The 15,378-nt window shown below is 43.2% G+C and overlaps 1 pseudogene; it reads left to right on the top strand.

Moving 5' to 3' along the window:
- Positions 1-1,425: 1,425 nt before the first annotated feature.
- On the top strand, positions 1,426-1,541 carry LOC133364634 (5S ribosomal RNA; annotated as a pseudogene).
- The last annotated feature ends 13,837 nt before the right edge of the window (positions 1,542-15,378 follow it).

The following is a 15,378-nucleotide window of genomic DNA, read 5'->3' as shown; positions in this document are numbered from 1 at the left end:
TCCAGGAGGACAAGAAAGCTGGATTCCCCCCTGTCTAATGCCCTCCTCATGTCATCCACCAGAGCGACCAAGGCTGTTTCAGTACTATGTCCAGTCCTGAAACCCGATTGGTATGGATCCAAATAATCCGTTTCATCCAAGTGTGCTGACAACTGGCTAGCCACCACTCGCTCAATGATCTTGCCCAAAAATGGCAAATTCAAAATGGGGCGAAAGTTGTTCAAGACTTGGGGATCCATGGAGGACTTTTTTAAAATAGGTTTTATAATTGCCTCTTTGAGGGCTGGTGGCAGTACACCCTCTTTCAAAGATGCATTTACCACCGCCCTGATCCCTTCGCCCAATTTCTCCTTACAATTCATAAGGAACCATGATGGGCAAGCATCACTCAGACAGGTGGTAGGCTTCACCGTTGAAAGTACCTTGTCCACATCCTCAGAAGGGAGAGGCCAGAACCGATCCCACTGAACCGGATTGCAACTAGTCAACTCTGGATCCTCTACTGCATCCACAGCGTACGGAATTGAGTCCTTCAGGTGTTCGATTTTATCAGCAAAGTGCCTTGCCAATTTGTCACAGGAAACCTTAGAGTGCTCCAAGGGTTCCTGAGCAATTGGACCGACCAGGCTTCGGACCACTTGGAACAGCTTCCTGGGACAGCACTCTGCGGATGCAATAGAGGCAGCAAAGAAATCCTTCTTTGTTGCCTTTATTGCCACCTGGTAGGCAGCTATTGCTGCTCTAACCTGTGTCCGAACATCTTCAGAACGGGATTTCCGCCACCGGCGTTCTAGTCGTCTCACCTCCTGTCTCAGACTTCGCAACCGGGGTGTATACCACGGTGCTGTCTGAGTTCTGTTCAGGGGGAGAGGACGTTTCGGAGCCACCCGGTCTAATGCCCTGGTGATTCCCTCATTCCACTCCATCACCAGGGTTTCGACCGGGCGGCCTTCAGCAGGTTCCAATTCCCCTAGCGCAGTCAGGAATCCATCCGGATCCATCAGGCGCCTGGCGCGGACCATTCTGATAGGTCCTTTACCCCTGCGGAGGGTGTGTGGCATCAAGAAGTCAAAATTCACCAGATAGTGATCTGACCATGACATGGGGGTGAAAGAAATAGCCCCCAACTTCAGAACACTCCCTACCTCTCCCAGGACAAATACAAGGTCGAGAGCATGACCGGCTACATGGGTGGGCTCAGTGTTACTAAGGTGCAGTTCCCAGGAAGCCATGGTTTCCAGGAAATCCCGAGGGGCTCCAATGAGAGCGGTCTCAGCATGCACGTTAAAGTCCCCCAATACTAACAGTTCATATATATGTTTACGTTCTTATATGTACGTCGCTTAGAGACTTTTAAGTCAACAAGCAACTAATAAGTTTAATGGATTATTATTATTATTATTATTATTATTATTATTCCTAATCCTCTATGGCCATACCCTGAACACGCCTGATCTCATCTGATCTCGGAAGCTAAGCGGTGTCAGGCCTGGTTAGTACTTGGCTGGGAGACCGCCTGGGAATACCGGGTGCCGTAGCCTCAGAGGAAGGCAATGGTGAACCACCTCTGAATACATCTTCCATGAAAACCCTATGACTATATCCGAAAAGATTCATAAGGTTATGAATCGAGTTGTAATCGACTTGAAGGCATATAACAACCACCAGATCTTTGCTCATTATTAGCTGCTTTAAGTGTTTTAGTGTCTGCTTGCCAAAAAGCAACAGCTTTGCTCCAATAAAGCACTGTTATCTTTCTTCACAAGTGTGTTTCATGGTCTTTGAGATTCCAAACTTTCTTGCATTTGGCAAAACTATTTTTAATAATAATAATAATAATAAGAATAGTTCTAAGAACATTCTTGTGACAACTACCTAGAATGGAAAGGTTTCAAGGTGAGGAAGACCCAAGGAGTTGCTGGTCTCTCAGCTGAGCTGATGAAGGTGCCCTGCAAACCCTTCCTACTAGAGCTGTGCATCAGATTCAGCTTAATCTTAAACCAACTAGGGGGAACTAAGCTTGGGCCAAGTCAGATTGAGGCCGTTCCAGATCCCCTGGGGTTGGGGGACAGAAGACTGGTCAGGAAGGCTGCAGGGGTCAGTTTCATGAGCATGTTCTCCTCAGGGAACTCACTGGGAAAGCAGGCCCCAGCAGGTGAGCAGAAGATTCAGTCCTGCCTCCTGCAGGGTGCTCTTTCCCAGGTGCCTTTGCGAAGCGACACCCAGCACGATTAAAGTTCCTGCTCTCATTTGGGGGGGAGGGGGAGGAGGAGATTCATTGTTTTCTTCTATCTTCATCCACCAACAGTATCTTTAATTAGGTTTCTAAAACTTTATTGACTCCACTGGCTCCCAATTTGCCCGTGATTTAAGATCAGCTGCCTCTGGTCTCCTCTGTGTGCCTGGAATGAAAGATGTTAGACTGGCAGGCATGCGGGACAGAGCCTTTTCAGCAGTGGCCTCCAAGCTCTGGAATACTCTACCCCAAGAACCCTGCTCTGCTCCCTTCCTGATGATGTTTTGGAGACTATTGAAAACCTGTTCTGGAGAGCCTTTGGGAGAGACTGAAAGCTGAGGCTGAAACTGATTTTATTCCCCCCCAATTAATCCCTTTTAATATCACTCCCCTGGATTTCTTAACTGTATTTTATGTGTTTTTATCTATTTTAATTTTTGTGTGTGTTTATGATATTATTGTGAGTCACCCTGATTGACCTGTCTGAGGGTAGAAGGGTGGGATAGAAATATTTTGAAAAAATGACTTCTGGGAAGGGTGACTTCGCTTGTGCCTGCTTTTGGGACGGGCTCCCGCCTCAAAAGAAGCTTATTCAGATATAAATCAGTCAGAACATTTTTTTTTTGACTGATGAAATTTCTCCCGGGCAGGGAGAAACGTAGAGATCAACCTCAAAGCCTGTTTTTGTTGGGAGGACTGGATTTCATTAATTTATGAGATAAGGTCCAGCCAACAATGCCGGACGGACTTCCTAACAAGCTCTATCTGCTTAAGCGATACGTTTATCTTTTCTTGAAAGAGAGAACGGACTAACAGGCAAGCACCCTTCTTTCTATTATTTTTTTTACTTGGTTTAAATTGTTGCAGCAAAAGGAGATTTGTCAGATTGATCGGCTTTGGACAACTTCTGGGTGAGATATAGCTCTTCTCTGTTATTCACGAAATTAACAGCTTATCTCTGTTTCTGTCGCAAAAAGCTGTCCTGGAAGTGCATTCTAAAGATAATAAACAGAAGAGGGATTTCTATTCCTGATTTCTATTCCGAGGAATATTATATTGTCTGGGACTATTCTCTTTTTGGTCTATTTTATTTTGACGAATCTGCTTCTTCACGACGCCACTAACTGTTTTGATGCTGGGAACTAAATTTATTTTGCATTCTTGAACATAGAGAGATAAGGCAGGTTGCTCTGTTTATACTGTGATGTCATCAAGCCTGGAATATTAACCCAATTGTTGCTGAAATAAGAAGTGGTTCTTCTTTATTTTTGTTTTGCTTTGTTTTCGTGGTTTTAAAAATGGCAATCAAGAAAGTGGCTGAGAATCTGGAAGTAATTATGTTTCAGAAAATAATGGATGAGATTGACAAATCCTGCGACATGGCAGTAAGGAGCTGAAAATTGAACTGAGCAAAATGACGCAGGAGCTTAAAGAAATAGGGGATCCTGTGAGAGAGGAGAATGAGATCAGAGATGAGAAAAGAAAAAATAAAGGGAAGATACAAGCCCTGGAGATTGGAACAAATGTGGAATTGGAAAAAGATCTGGAGTTTATGGATTTTAGAAATAAAATCTACTGTTTGGAATTTAACGTTATCTCTGAAGAAATTAATGAAGATATTAGAGATAAAGTTATCAATGGCTTGGATAATCTTCTGGACTGGAATGATGTGATGGAGCTTGATATAGAGAAAATCTATGGAATTAACTGCAGTCATGTGACAATGGAAAAACTCTTAAGAGATGAGCCAGTGCATTTTCTAAAAAAGAAGAACACAGATATGAATTTACAACAATGTTTCAGCAACTTATTTAGAATGGATGGCAAGAAAATATTTGGGATAGAGGAAATTCCCATCAGACTCTTATTATATGACTATGGCTACAACAGCAAGATTATTAGGGAATACTGATAATGGAAGATTGGACACTGAAATTACTGGACTTAACAGGGCTATTGAAGATGGAAGATGGAACTAATAGGGATAATGGAATAATGGCTATTGAAATTATTGGACCTAACAGATTCTGATGAGATGGATTAATCGAAATGTTTATTTGGACTATGATTATGACAATAAGATTATTATAATTATTAACGAGATGGATTAATTGACATGTTTATTTGGAGAAAAATTGATAGATATATTTCTTAAAGAATTGAAACCTCTCTTTGACTTTTTGTGGAAAGAATAAAGTAATGTTTATGAGATTTGATGATTAATTAAGATAACTACTGGAGGAAAGTGATTTTATAATATGATTTAAGAGACAGGATTGTTATATATTGTAGACCTATAACTGATTTGATATGTGACAAATGGGAAGTCAACATTTTATTTTGTTTTGTTTAATCATTTTTGTTTTGTTTTGTTTTTTGTCTTTGAATGTTTTATGATTTTGTTTTCTATGTTTTATGAAAATTTGAATAAAAATTATTGTAAAAAAAAAAAAAGAAATATTTTGAAAAAATAAATACTCTAATTTAACACTAGCCACTGCCCCCCAATTGATCTGGACAGGATCCAGGGTGGGATGGGTGGTGGCCTGGGATGGTGGAGGTACGCACAGCCCTATCTCCCATACACACCATCCAGCATAATGTTAACTTATAAATAAAACCTCTCAGTAGGTAAAGGGCCAATTATGGGGTGCAGGGTTCCTTCTTGCTCTGAGATAGTGGCCATCCAACAGGATAGAAGATGACAGTTTCCCCCCCCCCCACTTCCTGTGCTTTTAATCTGCAGTTTAACATGCGGCAGATAAACATTCATGCCATGAGAAGCTTTACCTGCTGATTTCTACAGATTAAGCCAGCATGGAAGGCACAAGAGCAGGCCAGGCCATTTTCTTCTGATCAGTTGGCAAATGTACAGAAAGGGAAAACTTTTGCGGGGGGGGGAAGGAAAATGACTTGCATTCCATGCTAACTGCAGAGACATAATTGACTGTCATTATTTTACAGGCAGAAATGTCAATAGCATATGACTCATTCCCCAGAGAGGAACTCCCCACCCCCCACCCCAGTCAGTCCTAATATTAAATCTCCATTTAAACATAATGTATTTGCCATTTAATAATGCTACTTTATCTGCATTCTAAATGGGCATAGAAGAGGCTTCACGAAAGACAGAAGAAGCCAAATTAAGCTTATCTGGCTGTGCATTGTCTGTTTCTTTTAAAAAAAGAGTCATTTCTGTTTATTCTCCGGGCTTCATTCTCTGCAAGAAAAATTAATGTAACTCTGAAAATAAATTTATGCCATAATCCTTTGCTTGAGATCCACCAGCTGAGGACCCATAGGGTTCGGGAGAAGTTCCCCCTACCCCAGAAGTGCTTCCACTAAGACAGATACACCACACCCTGGCTATGGCGGTGGAATTGACAAAATGGGGCGGAGTCACAGATGGGATGTGGGCAGAACATTGGAGGAGCAGACTATCTCCTGTTCCCCTTTGATCCTCCGCCACTCCCCACTGACAGGGCAACTTCATACCAGCCCCAGATGTGGTGCAAAGAATTTTCCTCCCACTGATTTCAATGAGAGAGACTTAAAAAAAAAAGATAGCCAATATATACACACACACACACGGCAATATAGACCATCCTTCCGGCTACATCCCCATAACAGAGCACAGGATATGCACTGCCCGGTTGGCTCTGATCCATGACAGGGCCTTTTCAGAGGTGACTCCCCATTTGCCCTCCTCAGTGGGGAGCATCTGTCTCCATCATTATTAACTTCAGGAGGAATTTATTTATTTATTTGATTTATATCCCACCCTTCCTCCCAGCAGGAGCCCAGGGCGGCAAACAGAAGCGCTAAAAACACTTTAAAACATCATAAAAACAGACTTAAAATACATTAAAACAAAACGTCTTGAAAAACATTTTTTTTAAAAAAAGCTTTAAAAACATATTTTTTAAAAGGGTTAAAAACATTATTAAAAAAACATATTAACAAGCAATTCTAACACAGATGCAGACTGGGATAGGTCTCAATTTAAAAGACTTGTTGAAAGAGGAAAGTCTTCAAAAGGTGCCAAACAGATAGCAGAGATGGCGCCTGTCTAATATTTAAGGGGAGGGAATTCCACAGGGTAGGTGCTGCCACACTAAAGGTCAGCTTCCTGTGTTTTGCAGAATGGACCTCCTGATAAGATGGTATCTGCAGGAGGCCCTCACCTGCAGAGCACAGTGATCGGCTGGGTATATAAGGGGTAAGACGGTCTTTAAGGTATCCTGGTCCCAAGCTGTATAGGGCTTTGTACACCAAAACTAGAACTTGAATTTGAAAACATTCCAGTTTACTCAGGCATTGGATGGCTGAAGAGGGCTGTTCCTGGCAACCCAAAGATCACCAACGAAATAATGTTTTTAAGTGGGTCTTTTAAACTTTGTCTTGGAATGCTTTTAATTGTAATTGTGTGTTGGAATGTTTTGAATTGTTTTTAGCATGCTTTTACTTGTCTTGTTAAATGGTTTTGTTTATGTTTGCCTCCCTGGGCTGCTTTGGGAAGAGCGGTGGGATGGAAATTCAAATAATAATATAAATAAATAAATGGTGTAATTCAGCAGCCAATGAAAGCACACCACCAGCAGTTGCATCAAAGATGATGAACCTGTGGCCTTCCAGATGTTGTTGGACTTCAACTCCCATCGTCCCTCCCTGTTGGCCATGCTGGCGGGAGGTGTTGCAGTCCAACAACATCTGGAGGGCCACAGGTTCCCCACTCCTCATTTATACAAATCCATAGAGGGAGACCAGGACCCAGATGGCAGGGTGTGTGGCATGGGGCTATATCATATATATATAGTATACTGCAGGGGTGACGAGTTTTTTCCGGCCAGCAGGCCAGGTCTTAATCTCCTTGACCCCTGGTGGGCCAAATTTGACAGGTAAAGGGGGCTGCCCACCTGTCAATCACCTGACGACTTAGTGATGTCAGATGATGCTGTGCTTTTAGGCTCTGATTGGCAGGGCTTCAAGTTCAAAGCACAGGACAGGTCTTTCAAAGAGCCATTTGTAAACACCCCCATACTGCTCCCTTTCAAATGGAGCAGCATGAGGATGTATACAGGCTTTCAAACAGCCCCCATGATGCTCCTTTAAACCTCCAATTGCTGTTTGAAAATTTCACACTGCACTTTGAAGTCCCAATAATTGGGCTTCAGAACTGTTTTCACTTGACCTTAGGGATGGGATCCGTTGGCCAATGCAAGTTTGAAAGCATACCCTTGATCTAACAGGCTGGTATGAGTTCCAGTTCATTCTTTGTCCACAAGCTACTGGAAATATCGATACACTGAAGAAAATATCAATAATAATATCAATATTTTAGACACAGATTTTTTTTTAAAAAAAATCAGTCTCTGCAAATAGGCGTGGAAAATCATTACTAAAAAATCTGATCCACAGTGATAGAGAATAAGCAAATTCATGGAATATTCGGTTCCAAGTCTTAATTGGGTGGAATTATGGCATATCCCTACTTGATCCTCATTCCCAGTTTCATGCAGATGAGTGATGAATTGCTTGATGCATGGCTAATGGACAGGGATTTATTAATTTATTTATTACATTTATATACCACTTCATAGCCGAAGCTCTCTGGGCGGTTTACAACAATTAAAAACATTAAAAACAAGTATACAAATTTAAAACCATACCAAATTAAAACCCATAAAAACCGATAGGCAAGTTAAAAATGTGCTATTCAAATGCTGTTAAAAATGCCTGGGAGAAGAGGAAAGTCTTGACCTGGCACCAAAAAGATAACAGTGTTGGCACCAGGCGCACCTCATCAGAGAGATCATTCCATAATTTGGGGGCCACCACTGAGAAGGCCCTCTCCCTTGTTGCCATCCTCTGAGCTTCCTTCGAAGTAGGCACCCGGAGGAGGACCTTTGATGTTGAGCGTAGTATGCGGGTGGGTTCGTGTCAGGAGGGGCATTCCATCGTCAGGGATGATGGAAGTTGTAGTTCAACATCAACTGGGGGGCCAAAGATTCCCTTTCTCCCATTGCTTCTTCTCTATGACATGGGTTGTTTTTTGTCTGTCTGTCTGTCTGTCTGTCTGTCTCTCTCTCTCTCCGTCTTTTCAAGCAAATGTGTGATGTCTTCAGGAATAAACAAACCTGGACAGAAATCTCCTGTAGTCATGGCAGAAAGAAAAAATAATTTCTTGATTATTCTCATCATCACCATGCCAGTCTAGTAGGTCTCTGCCTGGGAAATATGACTCATGCTGCAGCAAAATGATCATGAACAACAATAATTCCTGCCTTTTTGTCGTGTAACTTGTATTCAGTAGAGTTCTCTCTCTTGGTCAAACTTTTTGCAAAAGCCAGCCTGCTAGATTCTCTTCTTTTCACTTAAAAATGAAACACAGGCAAGTTCATAAGAACTATTACGTGTGTGTGTGTGTTGTTAAACAGCCATTCCCCCTATTGTGGGCAAATTGATGTCTTGTTTTTAAAAATGCTTCTCATTATCAACTATGTGTTTGACCTTGATGAAATCTAAGCCAGTATAATTTTATAGATATGAACCCACAGAGAACAGTCTATAGAACTCCCTTTGAAACTTGTGGGTACTGATTCCATGGAGTTCAGGTAACTGGGCCTGACAATGTGCGTGCCTTTTAAGGATGCTTCCAGATGGAGGTTCTCCAACAATGCGGCACTTCTGAGACACTGTAACTGTACCACTGTATTTGCACCAATATTAGAAATTAGCAAGATGCCCATGAAATGGTGAGAACACGTGCAAATTTGGCCATGGAGATGGTACAAAGATGAGTGCTTGCTTCAACTTCCTTTCTGTCACTTTGGAGGCAGTGCATGCCTCTGGAAATCAGTGGCTGGAAACCTCAGGAGGGGAGAGTGCTGTTGCATTCAGGTCCTGCTTTCAGGCTTCCCATTGATATCTGGTTGGCCACTGGATGCTGGACTAGATGGGGCATTGGCCTGAGACAGCAGAGCTCTTATGCTTCCATCCTGCAGCATGAGATCCTTTCAACTGGAGATGCCAGAGACTGAATCTTCTGCGTGCAAAACAATTGTCCTTCTTTCAGGCTTCCTGTAGGCATCTGGTTAACCTTTGTGGGACCAGCATGCTCGTCTGGGTATGGCCTGGTGAGAGTCCGCAGGCTCCTCTCCACTGCTTTAGGTGCTTCTTTAAAAATGACACAAATCAGCAGCTCAACAAATAGGGACAACACAGGAATGCAGCAGATTAGAAGGAACATCATGATAAGACCAATATAAGACGAGCTAGTTGACGTCTTGTTTTCACAGTGGACAACCAGATGCCTATGGGAAACCTGCAAGCAGAAGCTGAGTGCAAGTACACTCTCCCTTCCTGTTTCCAGCAACTGGTATTCAGAAGCGTACCACCTCTGACTATGGAGGCAGAGCATAGCCATCATGGCTAGTGGCCTTATCTTTCACATATTTGTCTAATCTTCTTTGAAAGCCGTCAGAGTTGGTGGCCATCACTGCACCTTGTGGGGGTGAATTCCACAGTTTAACTATGCACTGTGTGAAGAAGGACTTTCTCTTGTCTGTCCTGACTCTTCCAGCAGTCGGCTGCATTGGATGTACTCGATGCCATCCTGATTCTCTGGAATAAATGAATGAGCAAACAGTATCAATGCTAGGGGACATTGGATACACCCGATTCCCGTTGGCTGCACAAAAAGGAAGGAAAGGAGATGCATGCCCTGTTTGCTGAAATGGGCATAATTGTTTGGAAAGATGAAGATGAAATGAATTTGTCCCCTTCCTGACCCTCCCCCAATTGTCCTCTATTTCTCTACAAAATGTTGTTCACCACTGGGGAACAGCCATAGCTCAGTGGTGGAGCATTTGCTTTGCATGCAGAAGGTCCCAAGTTCAATCCCCAAGTTCTCCAGGTAGGGTCGGGAGACACTCATGCCTGAAACCCTGGAGAGCCCCTGCTAGTCAGTGTACACAATTTGTTGTTGTTATGTGCCTTTGATTACGACTTATGGCGACCCAATGAATCAACGAACTCCAAGAGCATCTGTCATGAACCACCCTGTTCAGATCTTGTAAGTTCAGGTCTGTGGCTTCCTTTATGGAATCAATCCATCTCTTCTTTGGCCTTCCTCTTTTTCTACTCCCTTCTGCTTTTCCCAGCATTATTGGCTTTTCTAGTGAGTCATGTCTTCTCATGATGTGTCCAAAGTATGATAACCTCAGTTTCATCATTTTAGCTTCTAGTGACTGTTCTGGTTTAATTTGTTCTCACATACTGGTGTTTGTCTTTTTCGCAGTCCACGGTATGCGCAAAGCTCTCCTCCATCACCACATTTCAAAGGAGTTGATTTTTCTCTTATCCGCTTTTTTCACTGTCCAGCTTTCACACAGTACTGTACACAATACTGAGCTAGATAGATGAATAGTCTGACTCAGTTTAAGGCAGCTTCCTATATTCCAACTCAGTTCAGTAACAGTATTAGCAAAAAAGATGCTCTGAGGAGCCCTTGTTCTTTATAGGGAAGAGATTATGTGAGAAATGTAGTTAAAAACCCACTCGGTATCTTCCCAGGTGGATAATTCTGCACTGAACGGTCCCGCTGAGTCCTGGCTCATATTCATTAGAGGCAGAAGTTTTCAAGCACGTGCCCACAGATGAGGCGGTCAAACCTGTGCGATGGCCAAGGCAGCAACCACGGCAAAACCATATCCCTCACAAAGCCAATGGAACAGTCAGGGTGGGGACAGCAAAACCTCCATGTGCTCACATGCTGTTCTGCGCATGACCCTTTAACAACAATCCACCTACCTAGAAATATAGGTGAGTGCCTTACACTGAAGCAGACTCTCGGTCAATCTAGCTCCATATTGTCTACACTGAAAGGCAGCAGCTCTTCAAGGGTTTAGACACAGAGTCTTTCCCAGCCCTATCTGGAGACGTTGGGGACTGAACCTAGGACCTTCCACATGCAAAGCATGAGATCTGTCACGGAGCTATATGGCCCTTCTCCAAAGGGGCTTTCCCATAAGGGCTTTTGTCTTGATAAGTTTTAATATGGGCTGGTGTTACTATCACAGTACGATCATTTGTATTAGAGTGACACCAAGAGGCTAAGGGGAGTATCTGCATTCAGTTATCGAATCTGCCCACCAGCTAACCATAACTTGGTACAGAGACCTTTAAAACTATATGTAACGGAAGTCTGATCCACCTATCACACAGTCACTTAAAGCCATCCCTTCCCGCACTATTATTATTTTTTAAATGTAACTCAATTCCCCTTTAGCGCTATCAGCTTTTCACACACACCCCATCTCACTGTATCAAACAGTGCACTGAAAAAGATAGTTTGCTCTTGGCGTAGATGCCCAGTCCTCCATGCATTCTTGGAAGCCATCCCGGCTTTTTCTGATACCACTTCAGAGCCTAATTAGAAATGATTAGTCTCCCACAGTGCTCTCTGGACATTATACTCTGTTCAGTTGTGGAGCATTGGCAGCGCAGTACAAATGGCACAGATCCTGCCAAAGAGTTGTCTAGCTGGGATGGCAAGAGCCGAATCCACATTATCTAGCCCGGAGCTGGGGAACCTTTTCCAATCTGAGAGCCACATTTCCCCGTGGACAATCCTCTGGGGGCCACATACAAGTAGTGGGCAGGCCCAGTTGCAAAACTGGGCAGAGCAATGGATATGACAAAACCGTACTCCCAGCACATTTTTCACTGTGCACTTTACACATAAGTAGACCTACAGGGTAGTATTTCCAGGACATTGCCACAAATTGGCATCCGTACAATGTCCCCAAATTTCAGTCAGTTACCACTTCCCATTTTCCTTCTGGAAATAAAAAACCCACATGGAGCATAAAATCTCCCAGAAATGCACTGGGGTGTATTTGCTTCCCAGCCAATGTTAGCGGATTAGGGTAATAAAAATACCCCATCGTTTTTTCATAGAAAAATAGTCAGGGACAGATCAACAAAGAGCACTGAAGTCAAATGCACAGAAACATTTTACCTCCTCTGAACAAATGTTTTCTGGCTCTGGGTGTTTGGGGTATTTGTCAAGCACACTTCTGACCCTACAGACACTAGGATCAACATAGCCTACTATACATTGGAAAAAATATTAATGTGATTTCCCCCCCTCAACATTGGTCAAGATAACATGTCAGCCTTGCAAATGTCAGAGCTTTCTACACACACACATAGCCACACCTCTCTGTCTTCCTGCTAGGCAAGCAAGAGTCCTTATGATGGACACATTCTAGCCAGACGAAAGCACTCAGTGAAAGTGTGGCCTGGGGACAAATGAAGAGACATGGAAGGTCGCATTTGTTCCCCAGACCTGAGGTTCCTCATCTCTTATCTAGGCCAGACCATACATAAAGGCCCTTGATGTTCCTATAGATGTGCGCTTCACTGTCATAATATTACACAATGAGAATTGTGCTTCCCATAATGCACTATAATGATGAACAAGCCAAAGCTCGGTGAATGGCAACAAGGGAGAGGGCCTTCTCAGTGGTGGCCCCAAATTATGGAATGATTACTTTGACGAGGTGCGCCTGGTGCCAACACTGTTATCTTTTCGGCGCCAGGTCAAGACTTTCCTCTTCTCCCAGGCATTTTAGCATGTGTTTTATATTGTTTTAAATTTTTAAATTGTGTTTTAAATTGTGTTTTAAAAAGATGTATTTTAAATTGTATTTGTTTTTAGTTACTGTAAACTTCCCAGAGAGCTTCGGCTATGGGGCGGTATACAAGTATAATAAATAAATAAATAAATAAAAGCAGGTCCTGGGGAACCCAACTCTTGTGGCTGCAGTATTTGTGGAGAGAGGGTGACTGGGGGAAACTGATTTGGAGTTATCTTCCCATTAATATGGGTGCAAAGAAGCTCTGTGTGTGTGTGTGTGTATTCTGGGTCTCAGACCCCACCTGTGTCTTATACTGTGGTGGACAAGTTACTTATTTCTTAGCATCACAAGCTTCCCTTCTGTGAAATTGGTGTGTTGCGATTTCTCATGCCAGCTATAGCAGCCATCTTGTGAATGGCACATCTCCAGCTTGTGATAACACCTACAATATTTATGAGCACTCGGAGTTTGACTACACTATCTACATTACAAGCTGAATATGAGCCAACAGTCTGATGTGGCTGCAAAAAAGGCAAATGCTATATTAGGCTGCATTAACAGAAGTATAGTTTCCAAATCGCCTGAAGCCTCTATTCAGCACTGGTTAGGCCTCATCTTGAATACTGTATCCAGTTCTGGTCTCCGCACTTCAAGAAGGATGCAGGCAAACTGGAACAGGTTCAGAGGAGGGCAACAAGGATGATCAGGGGACTGGAAACCAAGCCCTATGAGGAGAGACTGAAAGAACTGGGCATGTTTATCCTGGAGAAGAGAAGACTGAGGGGAGATATGATAGCACTCTTCAAGTACATGAAAGGTTGTCACATAGAGGAGGGCCGGGATCTCTTCTCAATCGTCCCAGAGTGCAAGACACAGAATAATGGGCTCAAGTTGCAGGAAGCCAGATTTCGGCTGGACACCAGGAAAAACTTCCTAACTGTTAGAGCCATACGACAATGGAACCAATTCCCTAGAGAGGTAGTGGGCTCTCCGACACTGGAGGCATTCAAGAGGCAGCTGGACAGCCATTTGTCGGGAATGCTTTGATTTGGATTCCTGCATTGAGCAGGGGGTTGGACTTGATGGCCTTCTAGGCCCCTTCCAACTCTACTATTCTATGATTCTATGATCTCTCATTGCAAGGGGGTGCCCTGCAGCTCCTGCCTCATCTGATGGGCAGCTTTCCACATGCTTCCAGTGTCATCCAGCTGTACGAGCTGCACGACGCCCACCTCAACCTTCTCCAGAAAGTGAGTGAGTCACTGTCTGAATGGAGCAGGCTCAAGCACAGACGGTGGGCCCCCTTCAGCTGTGCCTTCCACTCTTATCTGGTCCTGCTGCTCCTTTTCAGAGGGAACTGCTAACACTGAAAACTTGATCGTTTTTAAGGCAAAGACGAGTTTGGGTCCATCACTTCTGCATAGCTCAGAGGGAGGAGGTTCCAAATAGTTATTTTAACCTGAAAAGAACCGCCAACAGCTTAACTGCTTAGGAGTTCTGTTGTATTGTTTTACTCTGAAATCCTCCTGGACTGGCTATATGAAAGAAGGCAGGCAGGTGGAGGCTGGTGGAGAGCAGACTGCCCCAGGGGACATGACTCCATTGCTCAGGGCCTACCGGTATGATTTTTAGGCAAACTGTACAGGATGGGTTCTTCGGGGAGAGGCAGAGATGGGAACCTTTGTTGTTGTTTTGTTTTTATTCCTTGATCCCTGTCGCATTTTAAGGATGTGAAAGTTGGGCAGTGAAAATAGCGGGTAAGAGAAAAATAAACTCATTCAAAATGTGGTGTTGGAGGAGAGCTTTGTGCATGCCATGGACTGCGAAAAAGACAAATAATTGGGTGTTAGAACAAATTAAACCAGAACTGTCACTAGAAGCTAAAATGATGAAACTGAGGTTATCATACTTCGGACACATAATGAGAAGACATGATTCACTAGAAAAGACAATAATGCTCGGGAAAACAGAAGGGAGTAGAAAAAGAGGAAGGCCAAACAAGAGATGGATTGATTCCATAAAGGAAGCCACAGAACTGAATTTACAAGATCTGAACAGGGAGGTTCACGACAGATGCTCTTGGAGGTCACTGATTCATAGGGTCGCCATAAGTCGCAATCGACTTGAAGGCACATAACAACAAAAATTCCTCAAATAAATTCAGAAAGAAAGACAAAAAGGAAAAGAAACACAGGGACAGTGTTAGGCAATCCATGCAATTAAGAGCTGCCTTGAAGAAAACTTGCAGATCAGTTTCCTCTGGGAATCAGATCTAGAATGTGAAAATGCAGAGCACCAGTCCTTTTCCAAGAGCATTTCACTTCATGTTATAAACTCAAAGGGATTTTTTTTTTTAAGGCCCAAGAGCAAGAGAGATGCCCGTGAGCAAGACAATAGGCTTTGATGAACCAAATGGCAAAAGAGAGATCTGGAGAGACTTGAGCAAAATTTCCACAAACGTTAGTCCATCCATTCGTTATATAAGATGTTCCATGATTT

The sequence above is a fragment of the Rhineura floridana genome, chromosome 9 (genome assembly GCF_030035675.1).
Source record: "Rhineura floridana isolate rRhiFlo1 chromosome 9, rRhiFlo1.hap2, whole genome shotgun sequence".
Classification (NCBI taxonomy): domain Eukaryota; kingdom Metazoa; phylum Chordata; class Lepidosauria; order Squamata; family Rhineuridae; genus Rhineura; species Rhineura floridana.
The sequence above is the reverse complement of the archived record's forward strand: the minus strand, read 5'-3'. Positions and strand labels throughout refer to the sequence as shown.